A 13,018-nucleotide genomic window follows, 5' to 3' on the forward strand; every position below is an offset into this window, starting at 1 on the left:
CAATAATAAAATCTTTTACTGTCCACTTATCTCGGTGAGATTCATGAAAATAACTTATGAAAATAATAATATTATAAACATCATAAGATCATGCACATTTTGTAACATAACACATATCATACTTTTGTATTTCAATCATCAGACAACAAATTTTCTCTTTTATCAGCCTACTAGTATCCATGGGAATCCATAGGGGTCCCCACTACTCGTAAACCATTTACCTTAATTCCAGGACAGTCCCCATACCCCGTCCGGTATGAGCGACAAAACCATAAACCTCAATACCCCATCCGGTATGAGAGTGAAGTGGGTCGTCCCCATACCCTGTCCGGTATGAGCGACAGAATATTTAAAGTTTCCATGCCCTATTCGATATGAGAGACCACGTTCCAGGTAGGGTTCCCTATGGACCGGTCCGTCCACCATCTCGCAGGATATCTAGTGAGACTGTCAACTTATCCATTTATAAATTCACATACCCTTTTTATTTTTCTTAGTCTCAATTACCCAATCAACATGAATACGTAAACTAGTAACGCACACCAAACAAGGCAACACAACATCGGGTTCACAATAATTCAAAACATAATAGATTAAACAGTGATTCATGCATATGAAATTACAGAATAAACAATCAAATACTATATTGTATTTAGATTGTAAAATACATCAAACAGGAACAAACCGAAAAATACATCAAGTTCGGGCCCCATTAGCAATCTTAATTAATTATACATATCTATTAATTCATAAAATACCGTTTTATCATTTATTAAGCTTTAATGCCGTGATAGAAAATAGGTTGAGGGATTCTTACTTGTTTTAGAGTCTGAAATCGAGTTCTCACTGCGCCTATGGGCAGTTCCTAGATTCCCTGAATTTTTTTCTAAAAACTGAAACACACTTCCGGTACCTGTACATGTCCCCAAAAATTCCAAATCAGACCTAGGGCATATTCGACCAATTTCAGAGTTCTGGTACGGCGGTTCTACCGTGCTTTAGCGACGACACTACCGCCCACGGCAGCGATCCACCTCAGGTTGGCCGTTTTTGACCGTTTTCGGTCGAATTCGGCCAAACTTGCATTGGTTCCTATGATAAAACACCCCTAGGGTCCTCGGTGGGCCAAAAAAATCCAAAAAATCGAGACTTACTGGCGGCGGAGCTCTCGGGTGCGGCGGTTTCTTCAGCGCGAGTCGCGGTTTGATGTTTTACGCCAATCAACCTGTAGAAGAAAGGACAGTGGTCACAGTAGTGTAAAAATTACATCGAATGGGAATCGGGAAGGGCATCATCGGAGGCAAAAATCGAAGAAACTCGCAGCGGCGCCGCTGGACTTTGGCAGTGTTTTTCGGCCAATTGGCCGGTGGTTTGGCTCCGATTTGGCCACAGGTGGGTTCAGCATCCAAAACTGAGCCAAGGGGAGAAACTTTAACTCGTTTGGCGGCCAAAAGGTGCTCTGATGCGGCGCCGGGTGGCGGCGGTCGGTTCCTTCCCGCATCAGCGTCTCTGCCACGCGGCGTGTCTTGGTTGGCCGGAGCTGCTGACCAGGCTGTTGACATGGCTGTTGACATGGTGTAATTTTTTTAAATTGCGTTTTGACCCCCGGTTTTCGATTTTCTTTTTAAAAATACCTCAATAATCTAAATTTTCACCAATTTTTTCCAAAGTCATTTTCAGTTAAATCCAAAAAATAATTTTACCCCTTTTTATCATCATTATTATTTTTATTTCTATTAAATTAAATTAAAACTATATAATTATTACCTAATAAATTAATTATTAAAATAAAATAAAATCAAAATTGTAACGGCCCCGGAAATTTAAAATGAAATATGTGTATTAAAAATGTCAAATGCGGAAGCGAAGTCAAAATTTCGATTAACATCCCTTACACTAAAACCAAAAACGTGCTCAAAATATAAAAGATCAAACTAAGTAAAAGAGAAACTCGAAAGTAAAAGCTATGAATATGACTATGAAGTCTTTAGGCGTCCCCTTCGTCGTCTTCCTGCGGAACAGGCTCGGGAACAATGTCTTCCTGATCTGAAATGATTAAATAAGGAATGAGCTACACTAGCCCAGTAAAGACATCACGATATCTCACCGTCACGGAGGTAAATGTGGGTAGAAAACACAAAAAGACCAATGGAGCATAATTTACAACAAATCCTTTTATCCATAATAAATCCTTTACCATCCACTTACCTCGGTGAAATTCATAAAACAATATACGAAAGCAATAACATTATCATCATCATGAAATCATATAAACTGTATAACATAATACTTATCACGCCTTTTGTAATTCAATCATTACACAACATAATTTTCCTCATTTACTAGCCTACTAATATCTATAAGGATCCATAGGGGTCCCGCTACCCGTTAACCCTTAACACTTGTAATCAGATTCCAGGGCCGTCCCCATACCTCGTCCGGTATGGGCGCCAAAACTATAAACCTCAATACCCCGTCCGGTATGGGCGCCAAAACACATAGGGTCTCCATACCCCGTCCGGTATGAGAGACCACAATCCCGGTAGGGTTCCCTACGGACCCGGTCCGTCCACCATCTCCTAGGATATCTAGTCAGGCTGACCACATTATACAATTATCAATCCACATAATCTTTCATTCTCCTTTTCCTCAGTCAGCATCATCAATTCACATACAAACAAGTAAAACAGTAATTTATGCCAAACAGACAACATACAGCATCGGTATCTCAGTCATTCAACCCATAATCAATAAAACAGTAAAATATGCACACGAAACTATAAAATGAAAACATCAAACCTCATAGTGCATTTAAAACTGTAAAATAGGCCAAATAACAGTTAACCGACAAACACACTAGACTCGGCTCCATTAGCGACCTTAAGCAATTTCACACATTCGTTGATTCAAGAAATACCGTTTTATCATTATTGAACTTTAATACCATGATAGGAAATAGGGTGAGGGGTCCTTACTCGTTTCGGGGTCCGAACACGGCTTCACAGTGCGCCTACAGGCTGTCCCTAATTTTCCCTGAATTTTTTTCAGGGAACTGAAACGCACTACTGGTACCTGCACGTGTTCCAAAAAATTCCAAATTAGGCCCAGGGCCCCTTTTTGGCCAATATCGCAATTCCGGCACGGCGGCTCCGCCGTGCTCCGGCGACGGCGGCTCCGCCGTGCTCCGGCGACGGCGATTCGCCTCGGGTTGGCCGTTTTCGACCGTTTCCGGCCGAATTCGGCCACACTTGCATCGGTCCTTGCGATAAAATAACCCTAGGGCCCTCGGGGGGCCAAACAATTACGAAAAACCGAAGCTTACCAGCTGCGGTGCTCTCGGGTGCGGCGGCTCTCTGGTGAGATTCGTGTTTTGGTGATTCGGCTCCGATCAACCTGTAGAGAAAAGAATGGTGATCACGGTGATATAAAAATTGCATCAAACGGAGGCCGGGAAGGGCCTCATCGGAGGCAAAAATCGAGGAGGGGCGCGGCAGCGCCGCTGGGTTTCGGCCATGTTTTCCGGTTGTTTGGCCGGGATTTTGGCTCTGATTTGGCCACAGAGGAAATCAGCGCGGAAAAACGAGTCGGGGGTATGAAATTTACCTCGATCGGCGGTCGGAAATCTCCCTGGTGCGGCGGCGGGTGGCGGCGGCCGGCTTCTCCGGCGTCTGGTTCGTCTTCTCCGGCGAGGGCAGGCGGCTAGGGTTTTTGTGGTCAGGTATGGGGGTTCTATTTATACCCTTTTGCCTTTTGATCTCAGCCGTCCATTTTGATTTAATCTGAGCCGTTCGTGCGCACGCTTGATCTGGGCCGTCCGATCGCGCGTACGCGGATCGCCAACGTGGCCCGTCCCCGGTCGACGTGGTCTTGCCACGTGGCAGGTCCTGGTTGGCCAGGACTGCTGATTGGGTCTGCTGACGTGGCTGCTGACGTTGCGCACTTTTTTTTTTTTAACTTAATAAAAATATTTAATAATAATAAAATAACAAATTTTTCAGGCGTTACAAAAATAATTCTAATAATAATAAAAATAAAAATTTGGGTGTTACATAATTTAATTAGAAAAATTATTGAAAATTAACCTCTTAAAACTTTAATTTAATTAAATATGAAATTTTACATGAATTTCAGAAAGAGAAGTCTTCTTTTCAAAGCTTCGAGGGAAGAAAATTTGTACTCCTTTACCATAAATCAAGGCTTTGACCAATTCCAAGTATTTGACACTTACCCAAATAATTTTTTTTTGTCTTTTTTTTTTCTTAATTTGTTAAAAAATTAATTTGGGTTTTTATTCTTTTCGTAAATAGTACTTTAATTAAAAATTTTTAGTTACTATAAAATATTTTTTCATTAAATATGTTATAATTTTTTGAACTTAAAACTAATTTAATCAGTGTAATTTTATTAATTTATTGATAAATTAAGTTATTAATTTTATTATATAAAATATTATGGGTTGATTATTATTAATTTATAATGTATTTATAAAAATAATAAGTTATATACCATTGCTAAAATTAAAAGTATATGAAAATAAATAATTATATGCTCGAATATAGTCACCATTAACTCGAATCTATATTTGTTTAGTGTTGAAGGCTTATACTAAAGACGTAAAGACCCAGAACTTAAATGAAAATAAAGTCATAAATTAAATGCGGAAACGAAATAATAGAGTTAGAGTTTATATTCCTTACACAATACTTTAGAATGCCTAATAGGGTTATGAGAATATCTATTCTAAAAGAAGAAACGAAAATAAAAAAAATAAACAAAAAACAAATAACTAAACAATCTTAGGATGACATTCACTAGCTTTTGAAGGGAGTTTGGATGGTGAACTATTCATAACTCCCTTGTTGATCGGGATATGAATTTTGGTCCTCTTAATATGAAATAATTAATAAAGAGGTGAGCTATACTAGTTCAGTAAGAATATCACACTAATCATAAATACGAAAAACTGAAGATTTGTAAAAATAATAAAAATAACTAATAGAGCCCTTAATTTAATGTAAATTTATTACTATAAAGAAAACCATTTATTCCACATTTGTGTAATAAGTCTTTCCCAACAATAACTTATGAAAATTCATATTCATGTATTATTATTTATCACATAGAAGATAAAAAGAAACAATCATTTTATATTTTTACCAATTTACCGGTACCCCTGAGGGTGCATAGGAGTGTCCTCCTACTCATGAACACAATATCAAATTAAATAATTAACCGACTGTTCTCATGCCCTATCTGATAATGGACGTGAAACATTTCACCATCTTGATACCTCGTCCGGTATGAAGGTAATCCATATCTCCCAAACTTTACTGGTAAGAGACTTCCCAGCCCCATCCGATTGAGGTAATATTTACGGTAGGGTTCTCTATGTGCCGAATCTGTCCGTCATTTTTCGGGTACCCAGTAAGTCTTTCCCATACAGATTTCCATCAGCATAACAATTAACCATGCAATAACCATATCTCATTTTATACTCATAGTTTATTTAGACAACAATATAGTTTAATACAGCCAAATAATCGATGACCAGAATATCGACATGCAATGCAGGAAAAACAAATAACAAAATAACCAAAAAGACCCTAAAAGGCAATAATTGAGTTATGCACAGTATAATAGTAAACAAATATAGACAATACAGAAAAATAAACAGAAAATCGAAACGACTGTGAATTAATCAGTTCCAGCTCCACTAATGACCTGTAATTATTTTTAGGGTTCTCTATTTTTTCATGAAAATACACAATTATTAATTATTAAGCTTCAATTTGCCGTAACAGAGAAAAAGGTGAGGAATCCTTACCCGAATCGGTGTTCGAAATACTGAACTTTCTACTGTGCCTACTGGTGGTCCCCAAATTTTTTGAATTATCCATGCAGAATCCAAAACTCTTGTCATGTAGCTAAAAATACCATAGGAATCCAAAACTGGTATAAAAAAATCCTTTCTGGCTAATATCAGGGTTCCAACATGGCGGCACCACCGCCTGCGATGATGGTTTACCTCGGCTTGGCCCTTTTAGGTCGGTTTTGGCTGGTTATATATATATCCTCGCAAAAACACGTTAGGGGGCCTCGATTAGCCATAAAAAAATTGAAAACAGAAACCTACCGACGGTAGGGTTTTTCAGGTGCGGCGGCTCCGCCGGCTCACTTTCACGGTTGAGAGTTTTTCTTCAGTCAACTTGTAGAAAACAGAACGGTGAACACAACAATGAAAAAATCGCATGAAACAGAAAATGGAAAGGGGCTCATCGGAGGAGGTTGGGGGTTTTGCTCGCAGCGGTGCTGTTGGGTTTTGCCCGCGATTTTCGGCTCCCCTGCCGTTTGTTTTGCTCTGATTCGGCCATAGGGGTGCTCGGAATCAAATTTTGAGTGAGTAGGAGAAATTTTACATTTTTTGACGGTCAGAAGTGACTCCGGTGCGGTGGTGGTCGGCTCCCTTCTCCGATAATTGGTTTTTCTTCTCCAGCGGAAGGCTAGCAGTTAGGGTTTGGGTTTAGTGTGATGTGAAATATTTATACCCATGTCACGTTAATCTAGGCCGTACATCGCGTTTAATCTCGACCGTTCGATCGCGCCTAAGGAAGAAACGAATCTATACCATTCATCGCGTTTGATTTCGACCGTCCGATCGTATTTAAGAAAAAAATAAATTTAAACCATTTATCACAATTTGATCTCAACTGTTCGATCGTGTTTAAAAGGAGAACAAATTAGGGCCGTCCACATGGACGAGATCGATCTTAGGCTGTTCAATCGTGGGGCACGTGGATCGCCCACGTGACATCTTGCGTGGTACCGATGTCAGCGTGCCTTGCCACGCGGCATGCTCCAGTTCGTCGGGGTTGCTGACTAGGCGGTTCTATGTGGTAAAATTTTCTTTATTTGCACTATGACCTCCAGTTTTTTATTTTTCTTTCAAAAACACCCATCGAATCCAAATTTGCATCCATTTTTTTCATAATTTCATCCATAACCTATTTTTTTTTCCATAAATTCAACAAAAATTAAAATGAATTAATTTAAAAATAAATTTTTTATATATTTAAAATGTTAAAATTAATTTCAGATCAAATTTCGGGATCGAGTATTATAACTCTCCCCCTTTTAAAAGAAATTTGGTCCCTTAAATTTGTCCCATCTCACTCAATCAAACAGTTGGGAGTACTGGGCTCTGAAGTCTGATTCTAGCTCTTATGTAACCTTTCTCTGTGTGTGATTCTGCTATAAGACCTTAACGAAGGAAATTTTTCGGTTGAGGAGTACTCTGCTATTTCGGTTTATAATATCCACTGGTACCTCCTTATAGGATAGATCTTTTTGAAGTGAAAGGGGCTCATGGGCCAAGATTTGAGAGGGGTTCGAGTTGTACTTCCGTAGCATGGACACATGAAACACATTATGTACTCTAAATAGTTCTGAAGGTAGTGCCAGTCTGCAGGTGGCAGTACCAATTCTGTTTAAGATCTCAAATGGCCTAATAAACTGAGAATTTAGTTTTTTCCTCTTGCTAAACCTATTGATTCTCTTGAAAGGAGTGATATTGAGGAACACTCGATCACCTTTTTAAAATTCCAAATCCCTCTTCCGGGTGTCCACATAACTGTTCTCACTGCTCTGAGCCATTTAAATATTCTTCATAATCTTAACTATTTTAGCTGTAGTTTCCTCCACAAGATCTGGACTGAACAATTTCCTATCACCTACCTCTTCCCAACAGATCGACGATCTACATGGGCGGCTATATAATACCTCATACGGAGCCATGCTGATACTTGCTTGGTAGTTGTTATTGTAGACAAACTCTATTAAGAGTAAATGATCATCCCAATAACCCCCGAAATCAAGAACATAAGTTCGAAGCATATCTTCAAGTGTGCGGATCGTCCTTTTTAATTATCCATCAGTCTGAGGGTGGAATGCGATACTAAGAGACAGTTTCGTTTTCATGACTTGCTAAAAACTAGACCAGAACCGAGAAGTGAACCTAGGGTCCCTGTCGGATACTACTGTCACTAGCATTCTATGTAACCTGACTATCTCTCGGATATGTATTATTGCTAGCTTGTCTAAGGGGTCGGTCATCTTGATGGCCAAAGAATGAGAAGAATTGGTGAGCCAGTCAACAATTGCCCAAATGACATCATGTCCTGAGTGTGCCCTAACCAATTCTGTCACGAAATCTATTGTGATGTGTTCCCACTTCCACTCTGGAATCGATAATGGTTGAAGTATCCTGTCTGGGCATTGATGCTCTGCCTTAACCTGCTGACACACTAGACACTTAGAAACAAATTCGACCACCTCTCTTTTCATCCGTTCTACTAAAATTTGGGTCGCATACTTTGATACATTTTAGTGCTTCCAAGATGCATGATAAACTTTGAGCTATGAACCTTTATCATAATATCCATTTTCAGTTCACTGTCACATAGAACACACACCATGTCCTAAAATCTGAGCAACCCATCGGCAAAGACTCGAAATTCTAAATTTACTCTCTGTTCTGTATCTTTCTTGAGAGTTACTAGGGTAGAATCGGTGAATTGAGCTTCCTTTATTCTCTAGATCAACTCAGGTTGAACAGTCAGGTGGGCCAAACATGTAACTCTCTTCAGGTCCTGAAGTCGCATATGTTATACGACCCCTATTACTCTGCATTCAGAAACTATTAGGTGAACTAATATACCTTCACTTTTTCTGGTAAGTGCATCAGCTACCACGTTGCCCTTGCTTGGGTGATACAAAATATTGCAATCGTAGTCCTTCATGAATTTTATCCATTATCTTTGACACATGTTGAGATCATTTTGAGTAAATATGTGTTTCAAGCTCTTATGATCGGTATAGATATGAAAAGTCTCCCCATACAAGTAATGGCACCAAGTCTTTAAGATGTGGATAATCACAGTAAGTCTTAAGTCATGGGTGGGGTAGTTTTTCTCATGACTCTTCAACTGCCTGAACCCGTAGGCTATGACCTTCCCATGCTGCATCATAACACAACCCAGCCCCAACTAGTACGCATCATTATAAACTGTATATCCACCTGTCCCACTCGGTAAAGCCAACATGAGTGCAGTAGTCAACCACTTCTTTAGTTCTGAAAAGCTCATTTCATAGTCCTCATTCCACTCAAACTTGACGTTCTTCTTTGCGAGCCGAGTCAAAGGAGAAGCTAGACTAGAAAATCCTTTTATAAACCTACGGTAATAACCTACCATTCCCTCATCTCTTCCCTGACTTACTAGGCAGAGATGAGTCTTTCTAAAATCTCGAAGAGCCAATCAACATCCTCTCGAAGTGATCCGTCTTGGGCTGCCCTGTTCATTAAGGGACCTCATCTTCTCGTGTCTTTGTACTTATTTTTCACAAGGAATGGTTAGACGAGAGTTCGTTTTTAGTGTTTTTAAATAATTGTGTAAGGAATGGTTTCAAGGAATGTGGCTCTGATACCAATTGTAAAGGCTCAGAACTTAAATGAAAATAAAATCATAAATTAAATGCGGAAATGAAATAATAGACTTAGGGTTTACATTCATTATATAATACTTTAGAATGCTCAATAAGGCTACAGGAATGTCCTTTATAAAAGAATAAATAAAAATTAAAGAAATAAACGAAAGACAAATAATTAAACAATCCTAGGATGACCTTCACTAGCTTTTGAAAGGGATCCGGGTGGCAAACTATTCACAATTCCCTTGTTGATCGAGATCTGAATTTTAGTTCTCTTGATCTGAAATAGTTAATGAAGGGGTGAGCTACACTAGTCCAATAAGAATATCACACTAATTATAGATACGAAAAATTGAAGATTGGTGGAAATCAGAAAAGTAACTAATGGAGTCCTTAATTTAATGTAAATTCATTTACTATAAAGAAAATTATTTATTCCACATTTGTGTTATAAGTTTTTTCCAACAATAACTTATGAAAACTTATATTCATGTACTATTATTTATCACATAAAAGATAACAAAAAACGATCATTTTATATTTTTACCCGCTTACCGGTACCCCTGGGATCCATAAGGATTTCCTCCTACTTGTGAACCCAATATCCAATTAAATAATTAACCAGTCGTCCTCATACCCCGTCCGGTAATGGGCGCCAAACATTCCACCACCTCGATACCCCGTCTGATATTAAGGTGAACCATATCTCCTCAACTTTACTAGTAAGGGACTTCTCAACCTCGTCCGACTGAGGTAACGTTCACAGTAGGGTTCCTTATGTACTGGACCCATCTGCCCTTTTTTGGATACCCAGTAAGTCTTTCCCATACAGATTGTCATCAGCATAACAATCAACCATGCAATAACTATATCTCATTTTATACTCATAATTCATTTAGACAATAATATAGTTTAATACAGCCAAATAACCAATGACCAAAATATCAGCATGCAATGCAAAAAATAACAAATTAACCAAAAGGACCCTAAAAATCATCAATTAAATTACGCACAGTATAATAGTAAACAAATATAAGCAACACAGAAAAATAAATAGAAAATCGAAACGACTATGAACTAATCGGTTCCGGCTCTATTAGTGAGCTGTAATTATTTTTAGGGTTTTCTAATTTTTCATAAAAATACACAATTATTAATTATTAAGCTTCAATTTGCTGTAATGGAGAAAAGGGTGAGGGATCTTTATCCAAATCGGTGTTTGAAATATTGAACTTTTTACTGCACGTACTCTCGGTCCCCAAGTTTCCTGAATTATCCATGCTGAATCCAAAACATTTGTCACGTACCTAAAAATACCTTAGGAATTCAAAATCGGTGTAAAAAATTCTTTCCAGCCAATTTTGGGGTTCCGACATGGCGGCGACACCACTGCCTGCGGCGGCAGTTTATCTCGACTGGCCATTTTCAGCAAGTTTTGGTTGGTTTTGACCGACTTTATACATATCCCTGCGAAAAAAGACGTTAGAGGGCCTCGGTTGGTAAAAAAAATAATAAAAAATAGAAATCTACTGACGATGGGGTTTTCTGGGTGCGGCGGTGCTGGCGGCTCACCTTCGCAGCTGAGAGTTTTTCTTCGGTAAACTTGTAAAAAATAGAACGGTGAACACAAGGTGGAAAAATCGCACGAAACAGGAAATGAAAAGTAGCTTATCGGAGGAGGTTGCAGGTTTGTTTGCAGTGGCAGCGTCGGGTTTTGCCCACAGTTTTCGACTCACTTGCTATTCGATTTGTTCTGATTCGGCCATGGGGGTGCTCGGAATTAAATTTCAAGTGAGTAGGAAAATTTTTACCTTTTTTGGCAGTCGGAGGTGGCTCTGGTGTGGCGGCTGTAACGCCCAAGTATTTTTTTTTATTTTATTCTTATTATTTTTATTTTTATTTATTTTCCATTTTTTTGTTTGAATTTTTTAGATTTTAATTTAATTTAATCTAATTTAATGAAAATAATAATAATAATAATAATAAAATTGGGTAAAAATATTATTTGGATTTAATTAAAATTGATTTTGGAAAAAATGGGTGAAAATTTGGATTATGGGGGTATTTTTGAAAAGAAAATCAGAAACTGGGGGTTAAAACGCAATTTAAAAAAGTTGTGCCACGTCAGTAGCCACGTCAGCGGCCCGGTCAGCAGCCCCGGCCAACCAGGACACGCCGCGCGGCAAGAAAACGCTGACACGGGACGGGCCACGTGGGTGATCCGCATGCGCACGATCGGACGACCTAGATTCATTCATGCGCGCACGGACGGTCCAGATTAAATGTGCGCACGGACGGCCCAGATTCACGCATACAGACGGTCCATATCCAATCAGGCAAGGACGGCCCAGATTGCATCGCGATGGACGACCCAGATTTAATTGCAATTAAATCGCGATCGGACGGTCTAGATTTAATCTTGATGGACGGTTGAGATTAAAAGGCAAAGGGTATAAATAACCCCACCCACACCTGACCACAAAACCCTAGCCGCCAGTGCCTCACCGGAGAAGAAGAACCAGACGCCGGAGGAGCTGGCCGCCGCCACCCGCCGCCGCACCGGAGAAGTTTTCGACCGCTAATCGAGGTAAATTTTCTCCTCCTGGCTCGTTTTTCGATGCTGAGTCCGCTTATGGCCAAACCGGAGCCAAACCACCAGCCAAATGGTCGAAAAACCTAGCTGAAGTCCGGCGGTGCCACCGCGACTCCCCTATGTTTTTGGCTCTGATGAGGCCCTTCCCGACCTCCGTTCGATGCAAATTTTATACCACTGTGATCACCGTTCTTTTCTCTACAGGTTGATCGGAGCCAAACATCAAAAGCCGACTCACGTCGGAGGAGTTGCCGCACCCGAGAGCACCGCCGCCGGTAAGTCTTAGTTTTTTGTGATTTTTTGGCCCACTGAGGGCCCTAGGGTTGTTTTATAATAGGGACCGATGCAAGTTTGGTCGAATTCGGCCGAAAATGGCCAACCCGAGGCAGATCGCCGCTGTAGGCGGCGGCGCCGTCGTTGGAGCAAAACGGAGCCGCCGTGCTGGAATTCCAATATTGGCTGAAAGGGGCCCTAGGTCTGATTTGAAATTTTTTTGGGACACGTGCAGGTACCGGTAGTGCGTTTCAGTTTTCTGAAAAAAATTCAGAAAAATTAGGGACAGCCCATAGGCGCACTGTAGAGTCAGTTTCAGACCCCGAAACAAGTAAGGATCTCTCACCCTATTTCCTATCACGGTATTAAAGCTAAATAAATAATTAAACTGTACTTTGTGACTTTATAGATGTATAATTGATTAAGGTTGCCAACAGAACCCGAGTTTGATACAATGTTGGTCTGTTGTTGTTTGATCTATTTTTTAGTATTAAATGCAGCATGACGTCTGATGTATTTATTTTTTGGTCTCGTATGCATGAATCATGGTTTCTTTATTATGGTTGATATTATGGTTAACCCGATACTATGTTGTCTTGTTTGGTGTCAATTACTGGTTTACATGTTGTGTATGATTGGATGATTGAGATTAAGGAAAAAGGCAGAAAG

Source organism: Carica papaya, chromosome 8 (assembly GCF_054855325.1).
Source record: "Carica papaya isolate Zhongbai chromosome 8, ASM5485532v1, whole genome shotgun sequence".
NCBI classification, from domain to species: Eukaryota; Viridiplantae; Streptophyta; class Magnoliopsida; order Brassicales; family Caricaceae; genus Carica; species Carica papaya.